Genomic DNA, 15,165 nt, shown 5'->3' with positions numbered 1-15,165 from the left:
TAATTATCCCTTATTATCCATGGAGGATTGATTCCAGAAACTCCATAGATATCAAAAAGCAAAGATATTCATCTTGTATACAATATAGGATGGTATTTGTATATAACTTATGCAATCTCTGTACATCATCATAGATTATTTGTAATATCTAATAAAATGAATATTCAATGTAAATAGTTACTATATGCATTGTGTAGTAATGAGAAGAAAATAAGTACTGTACATGTTCGACATTGAAACAATGGTTTTGTTTTCTAAATATCTTTGATCTCCAGTTGGTTGAATCCACAGATGCAGCATACATGAATACAGAGCACAGACAGTAACTGAACAAAATTAACTCAAAAATACTAGAAATAAATTTCACAAAAATGTACATGTCTCTCACTTTGCAAGAAAACATTTCTGAAATATTTAAGAAAATCTAAATAATTGGGATGAGGTCCAGTGTACATGAATCAGAAGACTTAGAATTATTTTGATGGTAATCATCCCCAAGTTGATGTGCAGATTCAAAATAATCCTATTAAAAACTCAGCTGGCCTCTGCTAAAATTAACAACAAATTGATATTAAAATTCATAAAGAAATGCAAGTGAATTGGAATAGCCAAAAAATGTCTTCAAAAAGAAGAACACTGTTTGAGGATCCACACTTCCTGATTTCAGTACTTGTTGAAAACCTACAATAATCAAGACTTATATACTGGTATGTGGATTGACATATAGATCAATAGAACAGAATTGAGAGTCCAAAAATAATTCCGCACATTTATAGACAATTGACTTTCTGTAAACAGTGCTAAGACAGTTCAATGGGGTAAGAAGAGTCCTTTCAACTTGTATTGCTAGGACAACAAATATTCATATACAAAAGAATGGATATGGAACTAGACCTCACACCTTGTAAAACATTAACTTAAAATGCATCATATAACTGAATGTAAAGTTTAAAACTGTAAAATTCCTAAAACAACATATAAGATTAGATTCTGTGACATTTGGTTTGGCAATGTTTTAGTTGAAATAACAACAAAAGTATATCAACAGAAGCAACAACAAAAAACAAAAAAGGTAAATTGAACTCTATCACAATGAAAAATTCTAATGTTTCAAATGATAAAATTTTAAAAACTAAAATGATATCTCCCTAAATGAGAGAAATATTTAGAAATTGAAGGATATGGTTACCTACCGGTCCTCCCACCACACCCTAAACTCTTCTCATTACCTGGCCTTCCCCAACAGGAGGGCCTGCCAAAAGTAATTAGCTTCTCCAATGACCTGGTTCTGCTAAGCCCATTTAAAAGCCAGATCCTTGAGGTGGACTGCTGCCATTTTGCCCCTGAAGATGCGACCCTCTGGTGCATCATTGGTCTATGAGGTCTCCCTCCATTTTCTTTCTCTTTTTGTATTCTCTTTCATGTGCTTTCAGAAATCATCTGCTTTTTAAGGGACTTGTGTTCAGAATATATGAAATGTCTTAGAAACAAAGAGACAAAATAACTCAATTTTAAAAGTGGGCAAAGAATTTGGATATATTTTTTAAAAAAGGCCAATAAGCACATAAATAATTTCTCAACATCATATTTCATTAAGGAAATGCATATCATAACCACAATGAGGTACCACTTCACATCCAAGAGGATGATTAATATCAAAAAGGCAAATGGTAACCAATGTTGATGAGGATTTGGAGAAACTGATCCTTCAAATTTTTGTGGGGTAGACTTGTAAAGTGATACAGATACTTTGGAAAACTGGCAGTTGTTCACAATGTAAAACACAGAATTACCATGTCATCCAACAATTCCATCCCAAGGTACATGCCCAAAAGACCTGAAAATATATGCCCACATGTAAGTAATATGCAAGTGTTTATATAAGCATTGTTCATAACAACCAATAAGTAGATACAAACCAAATTTTTGTCAAGTGATGAGTGAATTAACAAAATTTGATATATCCTACAATGAATATTATTCAGCCATAAAAAGGAATATATTCACTGCACCAATTTGCAGTTCCACCAGCATTGCATGGATGTACCTTTTTCCCCACATCCTAGCCAACACTTATTGTTGTTTGTATGCATAATAGCTGCCATTCTGACTGGCATGAGATGAAATCTTAGAGTAGTTTAGATTTGCATTTCTCTAATTGCTAGTGATAATGAACATTTTTTTTCATGTATTTGTTGATTGATTGTATATCATCTTCTGAGAAGTGTCTCTTCAGGTCCTTGGCCCATTTATTGATTGGGTTATTTGTTTTTTTGGTGTTTAGCTTTTTGAGTTCTGTATATACCCTAGAGATTAGTGCTCTATCTGATGTGTGAGAGGTAAAGATTTGCTCCCAGGATGTAAGTTCTCTATTCACCTCACAGATTGTTTCTTTTGCTGAGAAAAAAAAAACTTTTTAGTTTGAGTCCATCCCATTTATTGATTCTTGATTTTAATTTTTGCACCACAGGAATCTGACCCAGTTATCTCTCTCCTCTGTCTATGTCCAAAGGACTTAAAAACAACTTAACTATAGGGACCCAGCCACATCAATGTTTCTAGCAGCACAATTCACAATAGCTTAACTGTGTAGCCAACCTAGATGCCCTTCAATAGATGAATGGATAAAAAAAAAATGTGGCATACATACACAATGGAAAATTACTCAGCAATAAAAAAGAATAAAATCATGGAATTTGTAAGTAAATGGATGGAGTTAGAGAAGATACTGCTAAGTGAAGTTAGTCAATACCAAAAAACATGCTTATTTTTTTCTTTGATATAAGGAGGCTGATTCATAGTGGGATAGGGAGCAAGAACTTGGAGGGAATAGCCGAACTCTAAATAGGGCAGAGGGGTTGAAGGGGAAGGGAGGGGCATGGGGTTATTAATAATGGTGGAATATGATGATCATTATTATCCAAAGTACAGGAATGAAGACACGAATTGGTGTGAATATACTGTGTATACAACCAGAGATATGAAAAATTGTGATGTATATGTGTGATAAGAATTGTATTGCATTCTGTTGTCATATATAAATTAAAAAAAATAAAAAGGAATAGTGTACTGATTCCTGCTACAATAGGAATGAAGCTTGAAGCTATGCTAGTTTAAAGATGTCAGACACCAAAAGCTACATACTACATAATTCTATATACATGAGAAGTCCAAATTAGGCAAATATATAGACTCAAAAGGTAAATTAGTGGTTGCCAGGTGAAGGGTATTGGGTAATGGGTAAATTACTGATGAATCTAGGTGTTTTGGAGTAGTAAAAAATAATCTAAAATTAAATAATGGTGTATTCTAAAACCAAATAATGGTGATGGTTTCAGAGTTCTGTGAAAATAATAAAAGCTTTTGAATTATTCACTTTAAAAATGTAATTTTATGGTTGTGAATTTTTTCTATAAAAGCTCGTTGAAAAATAGATTTAAAAGTTTAAGTGCCACTGCAATTCCATGAAACATCTGTAATAATAATTACTGTTTGCAAGTGTATGTTTTCCCCCTGTCTATAGAATTCAGAGAAAATTATCAATTTTGATCAGATTAAAAAACATTAAATATTTATGTTAGTCAAGTGATTGATCAATTAAGGTTTTAACTCTTTCCAAAAGGAACCAAACATAGCCAGAATACATTAACCTATAACTAAATACTTAATCTGGATTAACTGTCGATAACAATATATACAGTTCAATTATCTTTTTTCAATCATTAGGTATATGTAATTATAATAATACTATATATATATATATATATATATATATATATATATATATATATATATTAAATCATTTTAAGCTAACATGTCAGCAGATTACATATTGGTTGATGGATTCAGGTGACTTATTAATAAAATGACATTTTCCTAAGAGAGTTTAAATTCATAATTATTTTAAATAGAGTGTTACATTTATACTGAGCTTAAATATTTGTTTTAGACATCAGAAAGACTCTTATTAAATGACAAGCTGACATCTGTTTCTAGAAATTAATTATTTGCCTATAATTTATTTTACTTGAACAAAATTCTATCAGTACACACAATCTCTTTACCTGAAATTTAAAAAGTTAATTTACTCATCAAAATAAACCTGCACTAGTAGTATAACTAGCAGTAGATGTATCAAAAATACACAGGCTTAGTGATAGAATGAAAACTGCATTTACATACTTATATTCTCTTCAAATTATTAAAAATCAATATATAATTTATAGAAATAATGTACTCAGTGTATCAAGAAACATACGTATGTATTGGATAAGACATACTCAACAAATCCTGGTTACAAATCTGTCATTTTTAATTGACAATTTTTACAAAGCATAGAAAATAATTTACCACATAGAAAAGCTGCCTTAATCATCTAGCTCTTCCAAACATTAAAACCAATTGGTGTACATACCCATCCAGCATCCTAACATAATTGGAGATTGCCACTGATACTGCTAAATTCTAACTTGAAAACAGTAATTTGGGGATATGGGGATAGGAAAGATAGTAGAATGAAACAGACATTATTACTGTATGTATATATGTGACTGCATGACCAATATGATTCTGTAATATGTACACTCATAAAAATGAGAAATTATATCCCATCTACATATGATATATCAAAGTGCATAAATGCATTCCACTGTCATGTATAACTAATTAAAACAAATTTTTAAAAAATACAAGGCTGTATGTTACCATCAGCTTGGCAAATATCACTTTGGTCACTGCTTGCAATTTCCCTGGCTATGAAAGATTATGCAGCATGGTTAGTAATAATCAATGCTCTATATTTAAGACATGCAAATTGATCTTTTCGCTATCAGTTATACAAGCATTTTGCAAAGTGCATAGAGCAGAGTACTAGAGCTGTATATTTATCTGGGAGAAATTAATAGGGACTTCCACAGTCAAAGTTTTGAGAATCATCTCTCATTGGATTTAATCCTCAGAAGTTTACAATAAGTATTAACACAGTGCACGTTCTCAAAATATTGTTTCAATTTCCTTAATTTAGTTTTTATTGACCTTATTGACAATATGAAAATTCTCTATTCTTTACCTTTTCCTCATCCCCTTTCCTAAAATGTACTTACAAAGTATCATTTAGTATCTTAAACTGTATCCATTCCCAGAGAGTGAAAAATAACCTCTTGGTGATTGAATGAACAATCATGCCCACAGTTGTTTAAACAAGTGCATGCAAAACATGGTTGTACAATTAAAGGATGAAGCTAAGCTGAAGATCCTCTGTAGCACTGGTGTTTCACTGAAGAATCATGCATTACCTGTGAATAATCACATTCTCAAAAGCAAATGTGGTTGAAGTTCTTTCTGCAACTTCAAAGCTTGCTGGCATGGTTTAATGCTCTCTCTCAACAAGTGTGAACTGAAACTGACCATAGTTGAAATGATTTACCCTGAAGGAACTTAGTTCCCTGCAGACTTCTTCTTGCTCTTTTGCAAATAGTTTAAAAATGCTCCAAAGGTAGAAGGAGATCCGTTTTGAAAAGACTTGCTAACGCATTAACAACACAGGTATCAGGGGAATGGTATAGCATAATATGCTTTCAGTAATTTAAAGGAGTAAGCAGACACAGAACAGAGGCTAAGCCCAGTTTTTAATACCATTGTAACTTTTGACCAGGGCATAGAAAAATAAAAGTAAGTGAAATGATAATATCTCATTAAGTAGAACTGAATAAGCTCTAAAGAAGCATTTGGGAAATTCAATCTTTTCAGGTAGACAGCATCCAACAATGAAGTCCACATCTGCTGAAGGTGGGTGATTCAGATTGCTTAACTAATAGTCTTTTCTTTTCCTTTTTCTTTCTTTTCTAATGAAGTGGGAAGACTTTTAATTTTTTTTTTATTTAAACCAGTTCCATAAGCCTCCATATGTCATTCCATCGTCATTGCCACAGCCTTCTTCCCTGTTCTCTTATATGTCACATTTAACAAGGTAAGTGTTGAGTCATCCTGATGCAGCATCTAAACTCATTTTCTCCTTCCTTAAAATGGTCCCAAGACTTCCATATGTGTCACATAAAGAGCAAAAACACCTTTTAATTGGAAAACTGAGCATGCCGTGCTGGGTTTCAGAGCACTGGGAAATGACAACAGATACAAGTGGCAGCTGTTATTGTTTAGTTATTGTATTTTCACGGGGTAGAACTAGCAAAGGTTTGTTCACAGGTGAATTAGATTATTATAACATTCACTTTTCTCATGTATAGTTTTAAAGTATGCAAAGATCCTTATGACCACAGTCGCAAACAGGATGTAGAACAATCCCAGTGATACAAAGAATCCCCTCTTGCTGTCCTTTTACTGATCACACCCTCCCCTCCACTGCCAACCCTGGCATTCTCCAATGGGTCCCTACAGTTTTGCATTTTGAGAATGTCATAAATGGAATCAGAAAATATTTAATCTGGCTACTGTCACTGAGAATAATGCTTCTTGAGATTCATTCAGGTGTATGTCCTTTTTATTGCTTGTAACTTTTTATTGCCTAAGAGCATTCCATTGTACAGTCTATTTATCCATTTACCTACTGAAGGACATTTAAGTTGTTTCCAGTTTTTGGCAATTGTACTACTATAAACATAATTGTTCAAGTTTATGTAGAGCATAAATTTTATTCTTTTAGGATAATTTCCTAGAAATGGGATCACATGGTCACGTGGCAATTGTATATTTAACTTTGCAGTAAAGTATCAGAATGTTTTCCAGAGTGGCTATAGCACTTTGCATGATTTGGATTTGAATAAACAAAGCTATAGTGTTCAGGAGGAAAAGATACTTCTTAGATAGTTTACATAAGATGAAATGATTTTTTTTTTCTAGAAACAGAAGAGGAGAAAGGGAATATTAAATAAATTCAGCTGTTTGTATCTTAAATCCAATTCACTTGGTTCATTTGTTCCTTGAAGATAAATACCTTATGAGATCAAAATTGATGAACATTCAGATGTAGTTATGTGCTGCATAACTACAGTTTTAGTGTGAAATCATTGCATCCCTAATTATGAGTTCTGTTCTGCCTAGAACAGCCATATTACTCAATGGTTTAAATTGTGTAACAGACACAGCAAGATGAGATCACGGGGGATTGTTGCATTCCATTACTAGGACACAGTGGTGAGGAGCACCAACTTGCATGTAAAACAAATGCAATGCACAACTCAGAAGGCTAGACAGAGCCCTCAGCCAACTGTGGCCATGTATTTTAACAGGGAAGTATGCTGCCTAGAGATTCAAGCAGAGAGGTGGAAATGAGAGACAGGTTTACAAGTGATTTCACTTAGAGAGGAAGAAAAGATGAAGAGAAATTGAATTCTTAATGACTTCTATTCAATTGCTGGATAAAACCTTCCCAGAAGAACAATACAGGCCAAAGATTCCTGTGCATGTATTAGTGTTTTTGTCACTTGTATACAAACTGCCCTCCAATAGACATTATATTACAATTCTTTAAACAAACCTAGAAGAACACAAATATAGTGGGAAAAGTTGAAGCAAACATATAAACTAAAATATTGTGCTGCTGTGTTTGTATAGTATATAAATCTATTTCTACAAAAAAAATGTGTAGTCCTTTAAGAACATGTAAGTCGGCCATGAAGTACTATTCAGTTAACAAACCAAATATAATTCACTGAATACAGATGTCTTTCTAATCAAGTGGAAAACAAATTAAAACCAAATTATTTAACTGAAAAAATTTTGGTTTTAGAAACTTGTGTGAGTATAGAAAAATGATTTCATTTTTCTAAGCATCGGTGTTAACATTTATAAGATGTGAACGTGCTTCATGACTCTCCATTCCTGTTTTAGGCGAGTGATCAAAGAAAATGCATCATTCCAAACCCAAGTAGACTCCCCCATTTGAAAATGCAGTAGTGGTGCACTCCTATAATCCCAGAGACTCAGAAGTCTGAGAAAAAGAGAATTGCAAGTTTGAGGCCAACCTCAGAAACTTAGTGAGACCCTGTCTCAAAATAAAATTTAAAAGTGCTGTGGATGCAGCTCAGTGGTAAAGTGCCCCTTGGTTCAATCCCCAGTACCAAAAAGGAAAAAAAAAATAAAAAGAAAAGAAAATACAGTTAGTTAATTTGCCTTAAATTGAGAAAAATATCACCTATTAATCTTTTTTGAGATTATTATGTCATTTCCATTTTATCAAAAAAGATAATTTCATTAAACTCAGGGTAGTCCAGCAATGGAAGATAGTCTAGTTTAAGCATTAATTACATATTCTTATTTTTTAACATTAGTGATGTTCTTGGTTTGTATAGAGTCAAGACCAGTGTTTTTTGCTGCCTAATTGTGTCCATAAAAATTAACTTCTTTTTTTTTTCTCAGAGTCTATTCATTACATTCACTATAGAATGTCTTTTGCATCTGCAGAAACAGCTCAGTAATTCTCTGGGAAATTTTGGTGAGGCTTAAACTTCTGATTATATTTAAAAAAAAGAAAGGCTTTATGCTTGAGTTTTTTTTTTTTTCAAACCAGTATAAATTAAAGGTAGGGTTATAGCACAAAGAATATTATCAACGCTATCAATTTTCACATCTACAAATCAAATACTCCTTGTGAATGATAGACACCTGGCTTCTCACCTCCTCTTTTGACTTTTAAAATCTAGAAACTTTTTTTATTTTTTCTTATTGGGTTTACTATATCTTTAGAACACAAAGTCAGCCTTTCCCATTCTTTGATAAAGTTTATCAAATAATCTCCCACAAGAATGATTGGGTCTCACTAGTTCACAAGTAGCAGCTAATTGAGTTTAAAAAATGTTCCCCTCCCCCCAGTTGCTCAGAACCTCAATCAGTCCCCACCTGGAGATAAAGGTGAATTGCATTTTCCTCTGAACCCATATTTAAGGGTTCATATTCTGTAGGAGCCAGCAGTTATTTCCCACAAATAGTCCCTTCCATAACAGTGCAGGATGGTACATTTGGCCCTGAAATGTTTCAATCACTAAAATGACAAATTCTGATAGCAATTTTAAACCTTCTTTCCAATTCAAAGCCTCCACTTCAAGGTGTTCTGGTTAAATTGAAATTTCCTTTCACAAAATAGCACTGTCTACCTTTCTAGTCTAAACCAGGGTCATCACTCATTCCAACTTCTGCGTTCCAGCTAACTGGTCTCAGCAGTCCCTCTGGCCTCTTTCCAATCAGCTCTTTCTGCGGCCACACTGATGTTAAAAGGCAGGTCCACTCATGCCAATCTGATTGGGAATCCACTCACCCAGCCATCCTCTTGCTCATTAAACAGGGCAGCACAATGTTAATGAGCAAGGATCCTTATTGTGCCAGTTTGTATCCAGATTGTGCCATTTCACTAAATGTGAACATTCTGGAGTTACTTTAATTTTCTCTGCCTCAGTTTCTGGTCTGTAAAGTTGGGATAAAGCATGTACTACAGAGGGCCAGGGATAATAGCATAACTCAATGTATGGAAGGCTACAAAGAGCATCTATCATGTAGGAATTACTCAATAAGTGGTTCTGTTATTATGAGTTTTACAATAAACAAATACTGTTCATTGAACCCATGTGGAAATTCTCATGTCAATGACATTGTTTATTTAGCAGAGCCTTACATCACTGTTCCTTCTTTATACATTTTTGCTGGCATGTATTTCCATGTATTCTGCCTCGAATACTGTTCTCTGCTTTTTTGCTACTATTTAAAAGTTGGACTTCAACTAAGGAATTGAAGCCAAATTTAAAGATAGGTAGTTATTGTAGTTAGATAACTCGGGTCTGATATCAGGTCTGAGAGAGAAAATGAAATCGATCTGAGTCTGAGAAATCAGAAACTGCACCTGGGAGATTAAATTGTTAATGTCCCCAAAGCCAGGCCTATACTGCCCATACTAAAGAATTGGTAATGAAGCAACTCCTAGCAAACAGGGAATTGCTAATTATTTTGCTCTGGGCCAGATTACTCATCTGCCACTCCATCAGCCCACCTGTTCCCCACCTTTTGGCCTTCCCACCTGTATCCCCCAACACATGCAGGATAAAGGGAAATAAACAAGATGAAGAAGAGGAATGCAGAGGGACAAGGAAAACTTTAGATATAAAAGGGATGGGACTTCCTCATCCCTTGATTCCGCCTTTGGGGTCCCCTTCTTCTTCCAGGGTGAAGTCTGTTCTACTATTTGTTAAATGAAGCCTCTTACTGTCACTCCACACTTGCCTTGGAGTGCTTCTCTGGTGTTATTCTTCAGCATTATGGGAAGCATGACTCATCAAGGTTACCGGCAGTATTGACATGCTTGTCCCCCCAAATCTCATGTTTGTGATTATACAAGAAAGACCAGAGGTGAAATAATTAGATTATGAGAACTTTATCCTAATCAATGGATTAACTAACTAATATGGATAAACCAGGAGGTAATTCTAGGCAGGTAGGGTGTGGCTGGAGGAAATGGGTCACTTGAGTTTTGACTTTAGTTATGGTTTGGATGTGAGGTGTCCCCAGAAGCTTATGTGAGACAGTGCAAGAAGGTTTAGAGGAGAAACTATAGAGTCTTGAGAGCCTTAATCCAATCAGTTAAACCATTCCATGATGAGATTAACTGAGTGGTAGTTGAAGGAGGGTGTAGTGTTGCTGGAAGAGGTAGGGCATTGGGGGCATGCCTTTGGGGTAGTTATATTTGGTATATGGCAAGTAGAGTTTCTTTCTCTCTTCTTCCTGATCCTCATGTGCCACACTCTTCCACCATGATGTTTAGCCTCATCTTGAGCTCAGAGTAATGGAGCTGTCTGTGGATTGAGACCTCTGATACATAAACACCAAAATAAACTCTTCATCCTCTACAATAGTTCCGGTCAGGTTTTTTAATTACAGCAGCAGAAAAGCTGGTGTTTGTATTTTGTCCCTGGTGATTGGTGCTCTCTTTTACCTCCTTGCCTCTGCTGCTTTCCTCCACCATGATGTTCTGCCTCTCCTCAGGCCCAGAGCTATGAATTGGCTGACCATGTACTGAAGCCCTGAAACCATGAACCAAAAAAAATATTTTAATCCTCTAAGTTGTTCTTGTCAGGTATTTTGGTCACAGCAAGGAGAATCTAACTAAAACGGAAATTGGTACCAAGAAGTGGGGTCGTGGCTGTGACTAACTGACCATGTGGTTTAGAATATTTGCAGCTGCTTTGCTGGGGGAGGAATTTTAGAAGTTTAGAGACACAAGCTGGTAAAGCTTTAAAATGTAAGAGGAGCTTAATGGGTGGTTCTTGTGAGAGCTCAGAAGAACAAAATACTGATAGGACTGCAATCAGTAAAGACTCTACGGGAAATTGGACTAGAGGCTGTTTATGTTCAGGCAAAGGAACAAAACATATTTTGTCCATATATATTTTATCTATGTCCTGGGACTTTCTGTGAGGCTGAACTAAAAGTAATGAACTAAGTAATGTGGAGGAGGAAGTTTCAAGGTAGCACAGTTTTTAGAAGGTAGCATGGCTAATTGCTGGTGGTTTTTATTTTAATTTACTGTGATAATCAGCAGCCTAAAGCAGAGCAGAAGGATTTGAAAAACTTGCAGTTTGGCCAGAAGAGTGGTAGTAAAATGGGTTAATGCGGGTGTGGTTAAATAGCCACTGAAGGCATGCAAAGGGGAGTATAGTTTGAGGACATCTCAGGAATTGGCAAAACCACAGCCACTTCAGGCTCAAGGTTGTAAAAGTAAAATTTCCTTTGAGAAGAGACTGTGGGACATCCTGCTTGTATAGGGGTTTCTAGGAAGTTATATCACTGTTCTCAGTCACCCAAGCACACAGAGGCTGCTGCAACCATGAGGCTAGACAAACTATATCAGGGTTGGAATGCCTGCAGACAGCCCCTGAGAGGGTGTTGTGTGAAAATGCAAGAAAGAAGTCAAAGTTGAAGGGGAGACTCCCGAGATTAAGAGATGCCAATAATGTGAAATGTCTACCAAAAAAAGCTGCAAGAAGGGAGCAGAGAGAAGTCAAGAAAGAGACTTGGGCTACAACCAATAAGGTCATAGGGCTGAGCTACACAAGCCCTTTGAAGAGACTGTCCCACTATGCCATGTGCACTAGATGCTCAAGGTGGAGCTACAGGACTTATTTGCCCAGCTGGATTTTGGCCTTTCTTTCATCTCATCCCTTCTTTTTGTGGCCATATCTCTTCCTTTTGGAATGGAAATGTTTAGTCTAACATTATATTATTGGATATATGTAATTTGCTTTTGATCTTTATAGAGAAAGTATCTAAGAGTTTGCCTTGATCCCCAGATGAGATTTTGGACTAGGACTTTTGAGTAATGCTGGAACTTTTAAGACTATTGTGACTCTTAGAAATGAACTCCATGTATTCTGCATTGTGAATTGGGTATAAGCTTTGGAGGAACAGGGGTGCAATGTTGTGGTTTAGATATGAGGTATTCCCCAAAAGCTCATGTGTGAGACAACGCAAGAATGTTCAGAAGTGAAAGTTGCAACTTATGACAGTTGCAATTTAACCAGTGGATTAATCTATGGATATTAATTAATTGGATAGAAACTCATAGGGTGTGACTGGAGGAAGTATGTCACCAGAGACATGATGTTGGGGTTGTTTATATTTTGTCATGCCCTCTTTCCATCATGTACTTCTGCTTCACCTCTGGTCCAAATCTATGGAGTCGGTTGACCATAGACTAAACCTCTGAAACTGTGAGCCAAAATAGACTTTTAAATTAAAGTTAAATTGTTCTTGTCAGTTCTTTTGATCACAGTAATGTAAAAGCTGACTAAAACACTTGAATCTAATGTTAATAGTTGAATTAGAATTTGCCTCAGTTTTATGGTAGAATACTATAGAATGACCTAAATGATGGGAAATATTATAGGGGCTATGTGGATAATATCTTATTTAATTACACTGTGACTCTTCCCACTAAAGTGCTACTTTATCCATTTTAACATGAAACATCTGAAAAGTGAACTCATGAAATAATGGGCATGCATTCCACCAAAAACAGAGACTGGAGAAGAAGTGAGATTTGACTTTTCTACATCATTTTTGAGCTACAGACATCCTTCTGTAGGAAAAAAATCATAAATGGATTGGAAAATCAGATTCACTCAAAAACTATTCGTATGGCCAAAGTATGTGGAGGCAGGATATGAGGACTATTGGTATATGAGGCCGAGAAGACTGAGCAAGACTAATGAATAAGGAGGGCTCTAGTTGCCCATCAGAGCAAAGACACTGTTCAAGTAAGCTCACACAAAGAATGGGTAACTTATCTTTAGTGTCCAGAGGAACCTCAACTCACTTTTTCTGTGGGTCTACAAGGTCCTTACCTTTCTTCTTTCTGTATTGTCTAGACAATCTTCACATAATTGAACTTATGTGAATTTATATATCTGCCAACAATCACAGACTGGGACTCTATGTAAAAGTACTATAATTTTGTGGTCTCATTCAAACTATTAGGAGAAAATGAATATATTTGGGAGTGCAGTCCTATTACTGTGCAGCAGGATGCAGAACCACATGGTACAGACAGGTGTTAAAGAACCTAACTAATTCCCTGTGGGGGATCTCAGGACATGCACTCTAAAATAGGGCAACTGCATATGCCAAACTGAAGACTTGGAACATTATCTGGAAAGGTATGTTTTATAGTTACTGAAATACAACTGAACATTGACTTGTAGTAGATTAATATAAATTAACTACATTCAATTGCCAGTGTGGTATACTTTGAACCCTTGGAATATGTGCCTTGATTAAATATTGACTATATTTAGCTCAAAATTTTGCAAGAAATCATCTGTAACATGAACTGATTTTTAATAGAACCCATTTATCATTAAATTGACAAATATCTGAATGATTGCTTACAACAACAACAGATAAGATTATTTCTATAGTTCATAGATAATCCTAATAATAACCTGAATATACATGCAACATATATATTTCAGGTTTTAGGAAAATATTTCTCTTTTTTGAGCATTCTTATCAGGGAAAAGGACATAATTAATACTCTTTCTTGTTGGAACAATGTTACAGTTTAGAGTAAGCCTTGCAAAATGAACTTTGTCAGTCAAACAAGGATTTTCTTATATGAACAACTTAATTTTATAGAGATATCACTTTCTTTAAAACAAATTCAATGTGCTTGAATAACTAGAGGAAAAATCTAATAGTGTGATATCCCTACAATAATTCTCACATTAAACTCTCTACATCAAAATCAAAATTATTTATATGCTTGATGGGCAGTTTCCCACTAACAATTTTCTAAATTACCTAATAATTTTGTGTAGCATAATTACAAGACTCCTGCTTGTGTATTTTTCCTTCTCTTTGCTTCCATCTGAATACAAATGAAAGGTAATCACTAGCAAATCGTTTCAGTAGACACTCCCAATGTAATGCTACAACAGAGCTATGTAAAATGAGCCTAACAAGAAAGCCCTTGAAATACCTCTTCACTCAACAACAGGACATGTGACTATATGAAAGAAATTTTCCAGACCAGGTGACTTTTTGAATAAAAATGGGTGAACAAGTAAAAACACAGTGATTGCTCATGAATGGCACCATTTCTAAAGCCCTGCTGAGCAATTCCTCCTTCATGATCCATCTGTATATGCAACATTTGCAAACCCAGACTCAGTAAAGTCTGTTTTTGCCAATGTTTCCCACTGTGATGGTTAATATCAAGGGCAATTTGGCTAGGCTTCAATGCCCTGTTGTTTGGTATTTATCACTAGACTTGATGTTACTGTGAAGATATTTTATAGATGTGATTAAGATTTAGGATCAGTTGACCTAAGTAAGATAATATAAGTTTCAACCGAAACAGGTAAAGGCCTTGAGGGCAAGAAGAAAAGAATCCTACCTCAAGACTAGAAACCCTACTTGAGTTCACAGCCTACTGGTCTGCCTGATCACTATGGATTTTGGACTTGACAAACCTCACACTTATGTGAGCCAATATTTAAAAAAAAAAAAAAAAGATTCAAAACTCCTCCATCATCTCTCTCTCTCTCTTTCTCATACACATACACACACATACACACACATACACACAGGCATATACACACACACACACACACACACACATATACAATTGCATATTATCTGTTCTTTTTGGAGAGCTTTGACTGATAACAG

At 35.2% G+C, this 15,165-nt stretch overlaps 1 protein-coding gene across 1 annotated transcript in view; it reads right to left on the bottom strand.

Moving 5' to 3' along the window:
- Positions 1-15,165, bottom strand: part of Nrg3 (neuregulin 3) — a 1,019,685-nt gene that overhangs the window by 513,504 nt on the left and 491,016 nt on the right. The window lies entirely within an intron of this gene.

Source organism: Marmota marmota, unplaced genomic scaffold (assembly GCF_001458135.2).
Source record: "Marmota marmota marmota unplaced genomic scaffold, marMar, whole genome shotgun sequence".
NCBI classification, from domain to species: Eukaryota; Metazoa; Chordata; class Mammalia; order Rodentia; family Sciuridae; genus Marmota; species Marmota marmota.
Note: the sequence above shows the minus strand (reverse complement) of the source record. Positions and strands in the feature narration are given on the sequence as shown.